Here is a 14,528-nt window from a genome sequence, read left to right on the forward strand (position 1 = left end):
ATGAACAACGATTGACTGTTGTTCATACAGGGTGGGAAGCCGGACCAGGGACTTCTAATAACTGATGCAATTACGGCCTCTACTGGCTGACTGATGGCGCATGCACAGAGTCGATGAATAATTTGTTGATCAGGGTGTGGCTCTCTGTACACAAAGTTGATCCGCTATGAACTCGCCTCGTGCGGGTGAAAAGATGCAATCAGTACTGCGATATATATATATATATATATATCTTGTTACCTCCTTGTTTCTACACTCACTGTCCATTTTATCAGCTTCACTTTCCATATAAAAGCACTTTGTAGTTCTACAATTACTGACTGTAGTCCATCTGTTTCTCTACATACTTTTTTAGCCTGCTTTCACCCTGTTCTTCAATGATCAAAACCCCCACAGGACCTCCACAGAGCAGGTATTATTTGGGTGGTGGATCATTCTCAACACTGCAGTGACACTGACATGGTGGTGGTGTGTTAGTGTGTGTTGTGCTGGTATGAGTGGACCAGACACAGCAGTGCTGATGGAGTTTTTAAACACCTCACTGTCACTGCCAACTGTCCAGCCAACAGCGCCCCATGGGCAGCGTCCTGTGACCACTGATGAAGGTCTCTGACTTTACATCTACAAGATGGACCAACTAGGTAGGAGTGTCTAATACAGTGGACAGTGATTGGACACGGTATTTAAAAACTCCGTAGTGGTGGAGAAAATTTCGGACATTTCCTTCAAGTTTTAGCCATGGCTATTTTTCAGGTATAATGAAGTTTTCTGCCCAATGCTTACCCCCAAAATAGGACACAACACTGCACCCAGTACAAGCACCAGCTCAAAATTGAGCACCGTCTGGCATTTTGTAAGAAGCTTTGCTATCCAGGGACATGCAGCTGGGATTAGACAATTCCACAAGGGACCATCGCTGTCATTTCTCTTTTTATTTAGGGCGGTTTATTTTGTTGCAAAACATGTTCCTCTAGGGAACAAGCCTCCCAAACTACTCTACATATAGATATAATGCCTAGAGATCAAACTTTCTCAAATCTTTGGAAAAAACTTTAAGTGTACTGGGAGCATGAATCGAGATGTGTCACCGAGGATGCTTTTCTGCTTGCAGTGGGTTACGATGATCTATTTTGAGTGCTGGACCATGCAATCCATGGGGCAGGCAAAAAGCCACCCTTCTCTCTAGAGCCTGAACCGAGAAAGCGCAGCAGCAACTCCGGATCGCTTTACATGAGAATGTGATGGACTGAGCTGCCTGTTTTTATTATGAGCTGAACTGTCAAGGAAGAAAATATCTCCGCAGCCCCAGAGCATTTCAGCTTACATCGCAATGGGATGGCTGTTTTGAATAATTGTCTGTATGGTGTCTCCTGTCAGTGCAGCCGAGATGGTGAATTCTGCACGATATTTGCCGATTACAGCAACAGAGCAAAGTGTAATTAAACCAAGAAGGCGTTTCACAAGAATTATTAAAGGTGCTTATTGGAAGTTAATCTGGGATGACTGCCTAAAGCATGTCGCTGGTTCATTTTTATCAGTAGAGCTTCGCTCCTACTGTTGGTTTTCCACATTTCTTTGACAATTTGATATCTTGTTTGAGTTCGTTCTCAACCTCCTGCCAGCAGCAACTCAAGGCCCATCGCCCTCCTGCCGGCTGACTGCTCTACCTGCTTTCACATTTCTCTACTCAGAATGTCAAGCTGCACATCTACAGAGACCTTCACTCTTTTATTCATTATTCTGCCTTAACACTTCATGAATACACCAGTGGCAGCTATGAATTTCTAGTAGTCTTTAACGAGATGCCAAAATGTGCAAAAATGGGAAAAAAAACTGCAATGTTCTAATCATTATCCACAATTGCCATGATTTTTTAAATAATTGGTATGTACTTGAATGATAACATTACACAAATGTAACTATACAATACAGTACTTAATATTCTATATATGTTAGGGTGAGCATATTTTCAAAAAAAGAGTACACTTGGCTGGATGGCAGCATGGGCCAGACGGACACCTGCACTGGGTTAAAAGTTTGGTTTGGAAAGGGGTGGGGGGAGCATTTTTAAGAGAAGTGTGAGAAGGCAGGACCTAAAGAAAAAGGTGAAATCAGTGCAAAAACACACAAAGAATAGCATTTAGAAAATCCCGGCAGTGCGCATTTTTTAGGTCCAACAAAGAGGACATGTCCGGGAAAAACGGGACGTATGGTCACCAAAATACACCGATCAGCCATAACATTAAAACCACCTCCTTGTTTTTACACTAACTGTCCGTTTTATCAGCTCCACTTCTCATATAGAAGTACTTTGTAGTTCAACAATTACTGACTGTAGTACCACAGTTTCTCTGCATGCTTTGTTAGCCCTCTTTCATGCTGTTCTTTAATGGTCTGGACCCCCACAGGACCACTACAAAGTAGGTATTGTTTAGGTGGTGGATCATTCTCAGCACTGCAGTGACACTGACATGGTGGTGGTGTGTTAGTGTGTGTTGTGCTGGTATGAGTGGATAAGACACAGCAATGGTGTCTTACACAGCCAACAAGGTGGACCAACAAGGTAGGAGTGTCTAATAGAGTGGACAGCAAGTGGACACGGCATTTTAAAACTCCATCAGCATTGCTGTGTCTGATCCACTCATACCAGCACCATGTCAGTGTCACGGCAGTGCTTAAAATGATCCACCACCTAAAAAATACCAGCTCTGTGGGGGTCCTGACCATTGAAGAACAGGTTGAAAACAGGCTGTTATGATGTTATGGCTGATCAGTGTATATGTTCACATTAATGGGGATTGACTTAAACATAAAATCTATATAAATAAGTAAACAGACAAAACAATTGCACGTCCTTTCAGACTACCATAAGATTACATGAATTTAACACATAACATCTACAATGTTCTGGAACTGGAATGAAAATGATTAGCAGGACTGACTCTCTTAGATCTTGGATCAAGGTGGCACTCACTTTCTTAACCGCTTGTCCAGTTTGGGTCGCGGGGGTGCTGGAGCCTATTCCAGCTTTTTAATGGGCGCAAGGCACACAGTAACACCCTGGACGAGGCGCCAGTCCATCGCATGGCAGACACACATACACCCATTCACCTACAGGGCAATTCAGTGTCTCCAATTAACCTGACTGCATGTTTTTGGACTGTGGGAGGAAACCGGAGGTCCCGGAGGAAACCCATGCCGACACGGGGAGAACATGCAAACTCCCCGCCTGTGGATCGGATCCAGGACCTTCTTGCTATGAGGCGATAGTGCTACCCACTGAGCCACCGTGCCGCCGAATCAAGGTGGCAAAAGGAAAAAATAATCAATCAATCAGTCAATATTTGCAGATGGCAGGAGCTACAGTCACAAAGACTGGTTGGGGTGTAATTTGTTTCATGGCAAGCCTGAATGCTAAAACCCCAAAGTCAGGGGGTCTGGTGGCTCTGTTATGTTATAAGAGGCATTTTATTGCATGGTTTGATTCCAAGTTCTTTTGACTGAACGCTAATGAGGAAAAAAAAGTACCTGGTAATAATTACTTTAACAGTAATTTCAGTACTATACAGCTAGCCAAAACTAGGCTAAACAAGACCATTGCTACTAATAAAACTAAATAACACTGTGAAATCTGTATCTCATAAGTGTTAAGATATTGTTAGAAAGTTAATAGAGACATTAAGTTTAAAGGTCAGATGTTGTAAGATCTACAGTCATAGGTTCAGGTTCACGTTTGTCTCCTCTGATCAGAGGCTTCAGGTTTGATCAATAGCCCAAGGTATTAACATACTAAATAGGTTTGTCAATCGAATTAGGATAATCAGATGTACTGAAGGCAGTGCAGTCAATTTATGGCTGTCAGCAATGATTATGCATTTAAAAAGCTTTGTCAGCCAATCGCACAAAAGTTTTAAAGTAGCGGACTGAGAAAATAACAAATCGTTCAAATTGGGCTAAAAGGACGGTATGCAGATGTCTACGTGCCCATTACGAGGCGCCATTAATCAGCCTGAGGACTTTAGCATGCAAGTTTTAACTATAAATAATCTTAATAAAACACTGATTTAATTTCTCAAACCAACATCTGTCGATTTATTGCGGACAGATTCAACTTGTCATTCTTGGGTAAATCATAATCATTTAATTAGATCCTACAGACCAAGTACTAGAAGCAAAAAAGTACAAACAAGAAAATCTCAAAAATCATTTTTTCATTTTAACTACCACAGTGAATAAGTGGTCATTTCTAACATACAACATAGCATAGCATACACTGATCAGGCATAACATTATGACCACCTTCCTCATATTGTGTTGGTCCCCCTTTTGCTGCTAAAACAGCCCTGCAACTGCGTTGCACTGTGTACTTTACATCTTTCTATCAGAACCAGCATTAACTTCTTCAGCAATTTGAGCTACAGTAGCTCATCTGTTGGATCGGACCACACGTGTCAGCCTTCGCTCCCCATGTGCATCAATGAGCCTTGGCCGCCCATGACCCTGTCACCAGTTTACCACTGTTCCTTCCTTGGACCACTTTTGATAGATACTGACCACTACAACAGCTGCAGTTTTGGAGATGCTCCGACCCAGTCGTCTAGCCATCACAATTTGGCCCTTGTCAAACTCGCTCAAATCCTTACGATTGCCCATTTTTCCTGCTTCTAAAACATCAACTTTGAGGATAAAATGTTCACTTGCTGCTTAATATATCCCACCCACTAACAGGTGCCATGATGAAGAGATAATCAGTGTTATTCACTTCACCTGTCAGTGGTCATAATGTTATGCCTAGTCAGTGTACATGTTAAATTACACAAAAATGACTGATTTGGCATTAATTATGTTGTAATTTTGCCTGTATAACAGACATTAAATGTCTTTTACATATTCAAAATAACTAATTAATGATTAAATTGCCCATTTCATTAATCCAATCCCTTATTATCAATGTATTTGGAGTGTGTTCGGCCCTGGCGCCCAGTGATCCATCCACTGTGTACGCAGCATTACGACCAGCGCTGACCATGATTAAACAAAGAAAAAAGGAACTATTAAAAGAATGATAACTGACTGAATAAAACGTACTATTCCAGGATCACAAAAGGACAATGCCTATAGAGGGCACTCGAGTGGTGAGATTAGTATCAGTTTTAGCGTAGATACATCCCGAAAGATAACAGTGACCAACGTAACGTATATTTTACAATGTATCACGTAAGTATATTTATGTATTACACAACGTCTACATACTCTGTTGATAATGTAGCTAATATGCTCCTGTCAATGCAAATATTTTCTCCTGTATTGACAATGCACTTTTAACTGGTCACTTAAAAAAGGCTTTGATATGGATATTTAAGGATATTAAATTGTAACATCATGAGTTAAATAATTTTTTTTTTATTTGCTGTTGATTCACCATCATGACATTTGATAATGTCTGTTTTTAAAATACAGTTAAGGATAATGGTTTCCTCAATGTAATCACATCACACATCTACACTGTCAGAGAAAATGTACTGCACAGGAACAATTTTTTGTCCCTGAGGTAGAACAAATGTAAATGTAGCCTCAAAGTTAGTCCTTAAGGTCCAATTATGCACCTTTATTGAGTTTTAAAAGCACTCTTCATTCACCTCCCAGGGTAACTCAAGCTACTAAAAATTCCTGTGACAAGCATTTATGCCCTGACGGAGTAAAAGCACCTTTTTTTTAAGAATGTAGAATGAACAGTATAACAACAGCTCAACGTGTTTTGTGTAAAACTTGGGGGTGCTTTTTATAGGGTTTTTATAGATTCATTTTAAGAGTACAGAGCAATTTGAATAAATGGCACATTAAAGCAAATGGACAACAATTACAGGTCTGGAGTGTGCCATAAAATGTTAAATAGAAAGACTTTGGTTCACTAAATAACAAGTACTACATTGAGCAAATCTGTAATAAGTCAATATTTTATTTACTGATAATTGCATAATAGTCTTAGAATTATGTTAAATGTGTACACACATACTCACAGATTTTATGTAATTTAAGTATACAGCATTTGTACTTCATAGTCTGATGTCAATTTCCACCCAAGTAACAGATGTGAGAAGCTGTTAAGCTGTTATAAGTTTGGCATTTCAGATCACTGCAACTTTTTTAACTATAATACTGTAGAATTAATTACTGGCAGAACTTAAATGGCAGAATGTATTTTCTTTATTTTGACTGTTTACTTCCAGAGCTAATACAAGATAAGTAGAACGTTCTGTTTGTACTACTATAAGCACTTGTGGGAATGAATTATCGCTCAAGTACACTAATTATTTACTTGACAGTAGGACATCTAATTAACAACAGTGACAAGTGTTAGTGTAGTAAACTAAACTTGAATCGTTTATACAAGAAAACTAAGCACTGGAATATACAGGAACTGTTTTAAATGCATTTTGCTTGCACAGATAATACACCCAGATATTAATTTCATATAAACTCATATAAACAGAATGGTATATAATGTACATCAGCACCATATAACAGCTAAGTTGAGTGAAATGTGTAAAACATTGTAATAAATAAGTAGTTTTTACATTAAAACCTAAGAGTCAAGGCAAGCAGAACTTAAATAATTAAAATGTGTTATCAAGGAAAACAGGTAAAAAATAATCTAAATGGTTTAACCATCTATCAGAGATCTCAGCGGGTTTCAAAAGCACTTCGCTTTCACGGCTGATGAAGGACAAGTATAAAGTATTGCTCTTATGTCTGTTACTATTCACAATGTGTTACTCAAGTTGTACTTTACTGATCTTTATTTTAACACGTCCTTTAACCTTTACATTTAGTTAAATAGAATAGTGGTAGTATTGTTACAGACTAATAAATTGTAATAAATACTATTTCTGTATTGAAAACTAAGAAAATAAGTACAGTATAAATAAATTGATTTAATAAGACGCTGGGAACCTGGTTTTTGAAGCTCACAAAGGTATCAACTAGTGTCAGCTGAAAAGCACTTTCACCGGTGATACGGGACAATGTGTCTCAATGTCCTGTTAATATTCATACATCTACAGTACATCTATATATGTCTGCATATAAATTAATTAAATAAACACTGTCTCCTCTATAGATAGATTTGTATTATATAACCAAAGGTAGTACACTTCTGTGCCAAGCAACTGACAAACTCTTGTATTAGAGAACACATAAGGGTGTATACTGCCCATTCCAGTTACATTGTTGTTCTTAAGTAATTAAAGTATACTGTAAATTGGCTGATATTTAGACTAATGGTTTTTAATGTAATCCCTAGGAAACCTCTGGAAACCTGCCATCATCCCCATATCATTTAAAGCCTGGAATTAGAAATGATTTACACATACACAAGTTAGTAATAGGATACTGGTGTGCATGCACAGTCTGTGATTCATTCTAACACGTTCTGCCATTGAGATGAGGCACTACATTGGAGCACCACACTGTTCCCTTGGAAAATCCCCTTATTATCGGACCTTTCTTGGCACGTTCCAGCATCCTGGCAACTCAAACCTCCTGAATTGCAAATTTAGATATTAATTATTGGTTTGGGGGATTAAATATAGTTCTAGCCAGCAGCAGAGTGCATCAAATGCCTTGGAAATGCTAGCAGTGCGTCTTGCTTTGGGCTGTGAATTCAGACTAAACTGTGTAGTGTAGACATGGACAGCATCCATATCTATCTATAAGGGGAGTACTTTTACCCCTTGAAGGATCAGATTAAGGTAACAGTTGTGCTTTTATATAAAGTATAAAGAAACTGGTGCAAGTTTACTCTTGGGTAGACTACATGCAGTTGAAGATGCGGGTCCAGGTACACGTGCGTAACAGGGCCACTTGAACTTAGTTGAAGATGGAACTAAAATACATTGATCGTAAATATCATAAGGGTTGGCTTTTGGATGAGGTAGCAGCATAAAAGCAGAATGCATATATTATATTATTATTATATAGGGATTTCTCGTGCTGAATGCAGGATTGTTTAAATAGGGTATTCCAAGAGGTGCTGTATTATAGCATCTATCCAAAAAATACTGTGCAAACAGGAGCATTTCATGAGTAAGAATTTGCGTCTTGTGCGCACCGGCCAATATGCATTATTCTCACTTTGCCTATTACTATCTATTGGTGCATGTGCACAAGATATGCGTGCAACAAATAGCATATAAAAAGTGGCATGTTTCGATCAAGTGAAATCTATGACTCGTTCATTCCCTGGGTTTAATGTGGCACGAGTTTGCGATGGCACATGCCAGACGCGCGGAAAACAGGTTCACTTGATTGCACACAATAATACTAAATACTACACATCTGGCATTACAGATGCATGTCGATCTTACCTTATTTTCCTGATAAAAGTCGATTCCCGTCACGTAGCAAGAAGCATCCCGGCTTTATAGAATAAAGTCCCGAGTCAAGTGCAGAAGAGGGAAAAAATCGTGCTGATCCGTCAGTATCCTGGTCAAAAAAAAGGCGCAATCTATGTTTAAGTCTCCGGTCCAGGAGCGCTTCACTTTTCCCCGTTAATTCCTCCTCAGACTGATCGTGCCCGGCTTCAGTGCCTCCACTCACTCAACACCACAGGCAACACTTCTGTTCTGTTGTGGGAAGAAAACCAAAAGAAGGGAACAACTCATCGTTAGAAAAGAGGGACTCTGCCGGGCCATACGGGAACTGTTTTAATCATTTTGGTGCGTCTGAAGCGCAAGTGCGCACTGACTTGCCAAGGCGAAGGCGCACTCTGTAAAAACATAGCCCCAACGCGTTTGCTTTTCTTGCCTGTTACCTTCACGGTTGGACAGAGCCAGTCATGCTTGAGCCAGAGTTAAGAGTGGAAAGTGGATGTGGAGGTTCCACGCAGTGCTGTGAGCGCTCGCTCTTCCCAGTGGAGGAGGATGAAAGCGCGCCTTGATGCAGCATCACTCACTCAGTCTGACACTCTCTTAGCGATGGTACTGCTCTCTCTCGGCAAGCGAACGCCCCGCCTACGACCACGCCCACCGCTTCTTCTTAGCGTGAGGTCAATGTGGTGGGCGGAGTCTCGTCACACCGGCCCCGCCTCCATCATGTTAAAGCCGCACTGCTGCTACAGGCTGGTTCAGTTCGTGTTAGATGTTAGATAGAGGGGGCAGTGTTCGCTCGGAAAATAGATGTCCACTACGGCAAAATTGGACATGCAACACTGATTTTTCCCCTCTATTTTTTTAAAATGACATTTAATTTGTATTTGACATTACTAGCATGTAAAACAGGTTTTTGATTAAATGTCCATGATGAATAAACAAGGATTCTCTTGGTGCGACTGATTGCTGGGCTCCCGACACCTGATGATAACCATATTTATTTACTCAGGCTTTTGATTAGTCTTTTCAAACTAGGGGTGTGTGGCTCCGGTACTGTAGGTCTGGGTAGTCTCATGTTTGTTGGCTTCTGGCTGCGCCTAGTTTCTGACCCCTAGGACCGGAGCTGCCCACCCCGGTTATAGACAAAGGCGCAGAGCTTGGGGGTTCTAGGTCATAGAAACTTGTGGTGATCAGGGATGTTGGGTTGCTGTCGTTCTGCCTCTCTTGTCCGATCACTCAGGTTTGATGACGGTGGGGGAGGTGGGCGCTGATGTCATGTGAAAGCCTTCATGACTGTGTTAACTGGTCGCTCTCCTTTTTAGTTATGCTGTAATAATTAGGGGTGCCGGAGTCTCATGCTACTCCTTGCAAAACTGAGATTTTACTCTTAAGGATTTTACATTCTAACTACATTTTCTGTTGTTTTACCTCGAGGTGGTTCTGACAGAAACCTTTTTACCCACCCGAGGTTAAAGACTGCAAGTCGAGACTGCTGTGCCAACAATGCTGCTCCTGTTAGATGTGATGGGTGCCTAGCGTGTTTGCACCAAAAATGTCAAGAACTCACTACAGACTTTATCACAAACCGGACTGAATAATGGAAAACTCCAACTATCATTATTATTATTATTGCTAGTTATAACTTTAATTTAATTTTGTGTATGTATGATTTGTGTCAAATCTGTTCATTTGAATTATCCTCCAGGCCACCCAAGGAGGATAGGGGTCCCTGCTGAGTCTGGTTCCTCTCAAGGTTTCCTGTATTTTTAAGGGAATTTTTCCTTGCCACTGTCGCCCTCGGCTTGCTCACCAGGGATTTTTGGTCTGTTGGTCCTGGATTCTGTAAAGTTGCTTAGAGACAATGTCCACTGTAAAAAACGATATACAAATAAATTTGACTTGACTTGACTTCATGATGGAACAGTGTCGAGAAAACATATTAATCTCAAAACCAAGTTTTTTTTTTCTTCACATATGCATTGCAAGAAAACATGTGCCCATGGGTGTTTTTGCTATTTAGTACAATTATAGTGCACTTATCAGTGCGTTCTGGTGACAGAGCAGTAAAATCTGCAAAGCCACTACTGCTAAGTTCAAGAGAGGCTTTGTCATTTCAGCTATATACAAGTACATTTTAAAACAAAACAACATTCCTCCAGGACCAGGGTGCAACACAGAATAAAAAGTGCAAGACAATACAATATACATAGTACAAATAAATACAAAAAGGCCTACAAGAAATACAAAAGACATTTCTAATCTAAAAAGTAGTTAAGAGAGACAAGACTAGAGTCAAGTGTAGTGATGGTCAGTACAAACTACAGAGTAAATGATAGGTGAGGTATAAAAACATATTCCGATATACAGTTATCCAGGGTTCCAATTTCAGTCATGCTATCAGCCGGTCAAGCTTTTACACAGACATGATTGGCTATGTCCAAAAAAGGTGGGGATGACTGAACAGCCTGAACAGTGCTGCTGTGTCTGATCCACTAATACCAGTACAACACACACTAACACACCACCACACTGACAGGGGTCAGTGTCACTGTAGTGCTGAGAATGATCCACCACCCAAATAATACCTGCTCTGTGGTGGTCCGGACCATTGAAGAACAAGGTGAAAGCAGGCTAAAAAAGTATTTAGAGAAACATATGAACTACAGTCAGTAATTGTAGGACTTCAAAGTGCTTCTATATGGTAAGTGGAGCTGAGAGAATGGACAGTGAGTGTAGAAACAAGGAGGTGGTTTTAATGTTATGGCTGATCAGTGTATATCAGTATATCACAAATGTGTATATTTTAAGGTTGCATACATAAATTAAGTTCTAGATATAAATGCAGCAATAAATAAATCAATTTTGGTCATACTGCTCCTGGTTTTATAATAAAATATGTTGTTATTGGTTGCCAGCTTTCTAAAGCACTTTCTTAAGGTGCACCACATCAGATTTTACACCATACTATTATACTAAATATATACTGTATATTAAAAAAAGTTCAAAAAGAGTTAAAAGCAGCAGGGATAACAGTTACACAGCGAACAATAAGCAATGAACTGCACTCATTATTTGCAATTATTGCAGTTCCTACACCCCAGGCACCCCCCTGTGTAGTTACTGTATGTCCATCTAAAATTTGCACATGTTTATAGGTTTATTATAAAACAGTGAATTAATAATGTTAAGCCCCCCCCTCCCCCCTCCCCCCACACACTAATATCTGGCAACCTTGATCATAAGTGGATTTGATAAAATATCAGCTAGTTTGTTCCTTTGCTCCATCATTTACTGTAATAAATTCGGTTTCTTTTTATAACTCCCGTCTATGCCTTTATCCTGTTGACACACTTGACAGCCATTACAGCTAGACGTTTTTAATTAGTCCTAATAGATTTTGCTCAGTGCCATGTAGAAATTATGGCCCATTCCCTGTTACAACATGTTTTGGGTTCTGAGGCCTTTGGTGTGAACGCGTCTTAATAAGTAGCAGCTCTTTGACTCATGGTTACTGTTGTGCTACTACAGAGCCAGTTAACAGCAAACCTCTGAACATTTAAAATATTAAAAACTGCTATATTACTCAGCTAAAAGCTGCCAATAGGAGGATGACATAGGTTGACATGTGGATGTTTCAGAAAGTGATGATTTAAAATTATTTATGAAACAATCTATGTACTAAAACCTTGCTGTTCCTTCTTTTTACTTATATACATTTTTTCATCATTAATAATGGCTTCATTTATGTAGCAGTTGAATTGGAGGTGGAGAAAACCCCATTAAAACAAGTCCCTGCAGCTGTGTGGCAACACCAATACATGGACAGTAAGTTTTTAGTGAAAATATTTAAACCTAGACTGACTTAGCATTAACCTTTCAGATTTTTGAACAATTGTTTGTAATTTTTGTCTATTTTATTTATGCATTTTCTCCCATTTTCTCCCAATTTAGTGTAGTCACTTTGTCTTCCACTGCTGATTACAGTCGAGGTGGGTATATTGCTGCTCACGCCTCCTCCCACCCATGTGCAGCCCTTAGCGGAACCCTTCTTTACCCATGCACTCTGCACAGGTGCCTCTCTATCTGCTAATCAGGGTCCTTACACAGCGTTTGAAGACCCCACCCACATAGTCTGGTCATCCCGCCCTAGCAGAAACATGTCTGCTGCAGGCACTGCCAATTATGCCTGCAAGATGTCGCCAACTGACTGAGTTTCGAACCGAGAAGTTTAGAATCTGGTGTGCTAGCGTAATATCCTGCTGTGCCACCTGAGCACCTTGTTTGTAAATTTTTAAATCCCTATAATGCTAAAGTGATTTAGCATTATGATTCCCTATAATGCTCAACATTTAGATTACTGCAACTGTTTTTTCTTAGGACTGAATGGAAAATTGGAACACATACTTTTTGTACTTGTTGAGTGTGCTACATCTATACCCAGTTTCTCATCAGTAAATACAATATATGGCTGAAAGTATTTGGACCCCTAACCATGATCTTGTTGGACATCCCATTTTATTTTTAAAGAAACTGTCACACTATGCTAATATGGAAATTTGTCTGAAAGATCAGTTGAGATTCAAGAACCTCAGAAAGGGGGAAAAAAACAAACAAAACAGGGCTGCAAAAAGCCTAAAGGTTGATTATCACAATAACAAAGCACAGCAGGGTCTAAGCCCAAGGCAGTGTAGGACTGCGAGCTGTGTCCAAAAAGGTTGGGACAGTATGCGAAATATGAAAAAAAAAAAAAAAAAAAAAAAAAAAAAAAAAAAAAAACACAGAACAAACAGGACAAATAAGAGATACTTCACCTTTCACATTTCACTTTATTGACTTTTTATAATTGTATGCCTACAGCACACTTCAGACAAGTTGTGTCAAGGGGAATGTATGATAAGGGAAGGTTAATACATGATTATATACTCATGTTTGGTGACAAGGTGACCAAACTCAATGCCCCTTTGTGAAGAAATTTGTACCACTAAACTCAACATGTTGAGCTTTTTTTTAAATTATTTATTTAATTTCAAATTAACAATAAACAGTCACTTTGTTCAGCGCTTGGTTTGAGCGGTGCTTTAAAACGTCATCAAAGTGCGCATATGACACGAATCTGCATTTGTGTGGAATAACCATCAAATTCACTCTGAAAGCTCCACATGTATCTGTGTTTAGCTGGATTTTCCTCCTGTTTCACTTTTAAACTTGAGTTATAGCTCAGGGTGCTGAGAAATTGTGAGAATCAGCTTTTCCAAAAGAGTCTAAAACGCTTATTGTTAAAAAAAAAAAGCTTAATGTGATTTAATGTTTTAAAAGAACAACACAGAAACACTAAACCTCTCTTTATTATTACTGCTCATAAGTTATTCACACTAATGAATTTCCTCGCTAGTTGTTTTAGTTCAATATGTCACGTTAACCTTTGTGCACCGCCACACTCCATAGAAAAAAACATTCTCATGTGAATGAGCCTTAACTGAAATTGGTAATGAATACGGTTCCAAGATCAAGCATCTTCACGATTAAGAAGCATAAGGAAACAATAAAGAAGTAAAGGTAAAGTGCAGGTTTTGTATTTTTATATTGATTTTAACTGTTTTAATTGTATTTCAGTGTTTTTTTATATATTATATTTGTTTTATTTTCAGTGTATAAGTGTCAACCCATTATTTTACATTAGCCTAAAATATATCCACAGGGCCATGGGACGCATTAACAGGTTTTCCATACATCCTTATGGGAAAATATACCTTGAAACTCAGAGCCTTTAAAACTCGACGCCAATCCCAGAACCAATTGACGTTGAGTTTCAAGGTACCACTGTAGTTGGTTAAGAATAAGGATGACTTGAGGTTTGCCATTTTGCAAAAAACTCTGAGCAAAAAGTACAACAGTTTAGGAACAATGGACTTTGTACTATATGCAGTATAAATCTAAACATTTGTTGTATTTTAAACTTTCATAAATCTACATATTTTTTATGATCTACACATTACACATTATCTGCTTTACCACAGCTTAGTCCTTAGGGTTGCAGTGGGTCTGATTCACTGGGTGAAAGGCAAAAAACACATCGGACAGGTTGCCAGTCCATCACAAAGCAAACACACACACACACACACACACAACCCACTGAGCCACTGTGCCATCCATTATAGA

General features: G+C 39.3%; 1 protein-coding gene across 8 annotated transcripts in view; it reads right to left on the reverse strand.

The window, feature by feature from the left end:
* The window catches only part of pcdh11 (protocadherin 11), a 718,842-nt gene extending 709,958 nt beyond the window's left edge, over positions 1–8,884 (reverse strand). For 7 of the 8 annotated variants that reach the window (XR_010013507.1, XR_010013508.1, XM_063000633.1 and 4 more), the window contains exon 1: positions 8,367–8,884. The gene's annotated coding sequence lies outside the window, so the exon portion shown is untranslated. The remainder of the gene's footprint in view (positions 1–8,366) is intronic. The other variant, XM_063000628.1, reaches the window with a different exon arrangement.
* Between the last annotated feature and the right edge of the window lie 5,644 nt (positions 8,885–14,528).

The sequence above is a fragment of the Trichomycterus rosablanca genome, chromosome 8, assembly GCF_030014385.1.
Source record: "Trichomycterus rosablanca isolate fTriRos1 chromosome 8, fTriRos1.hap1, whole genome shotgun sequence".
Taxonomy (NCBI): domain Eukaryota; kingdom Metazoa; phylum Chordata; class Actinopteri; order Siluriformes; family Trichomycteridae; genus Trichomycterus; species Trichomycterus rosablanca.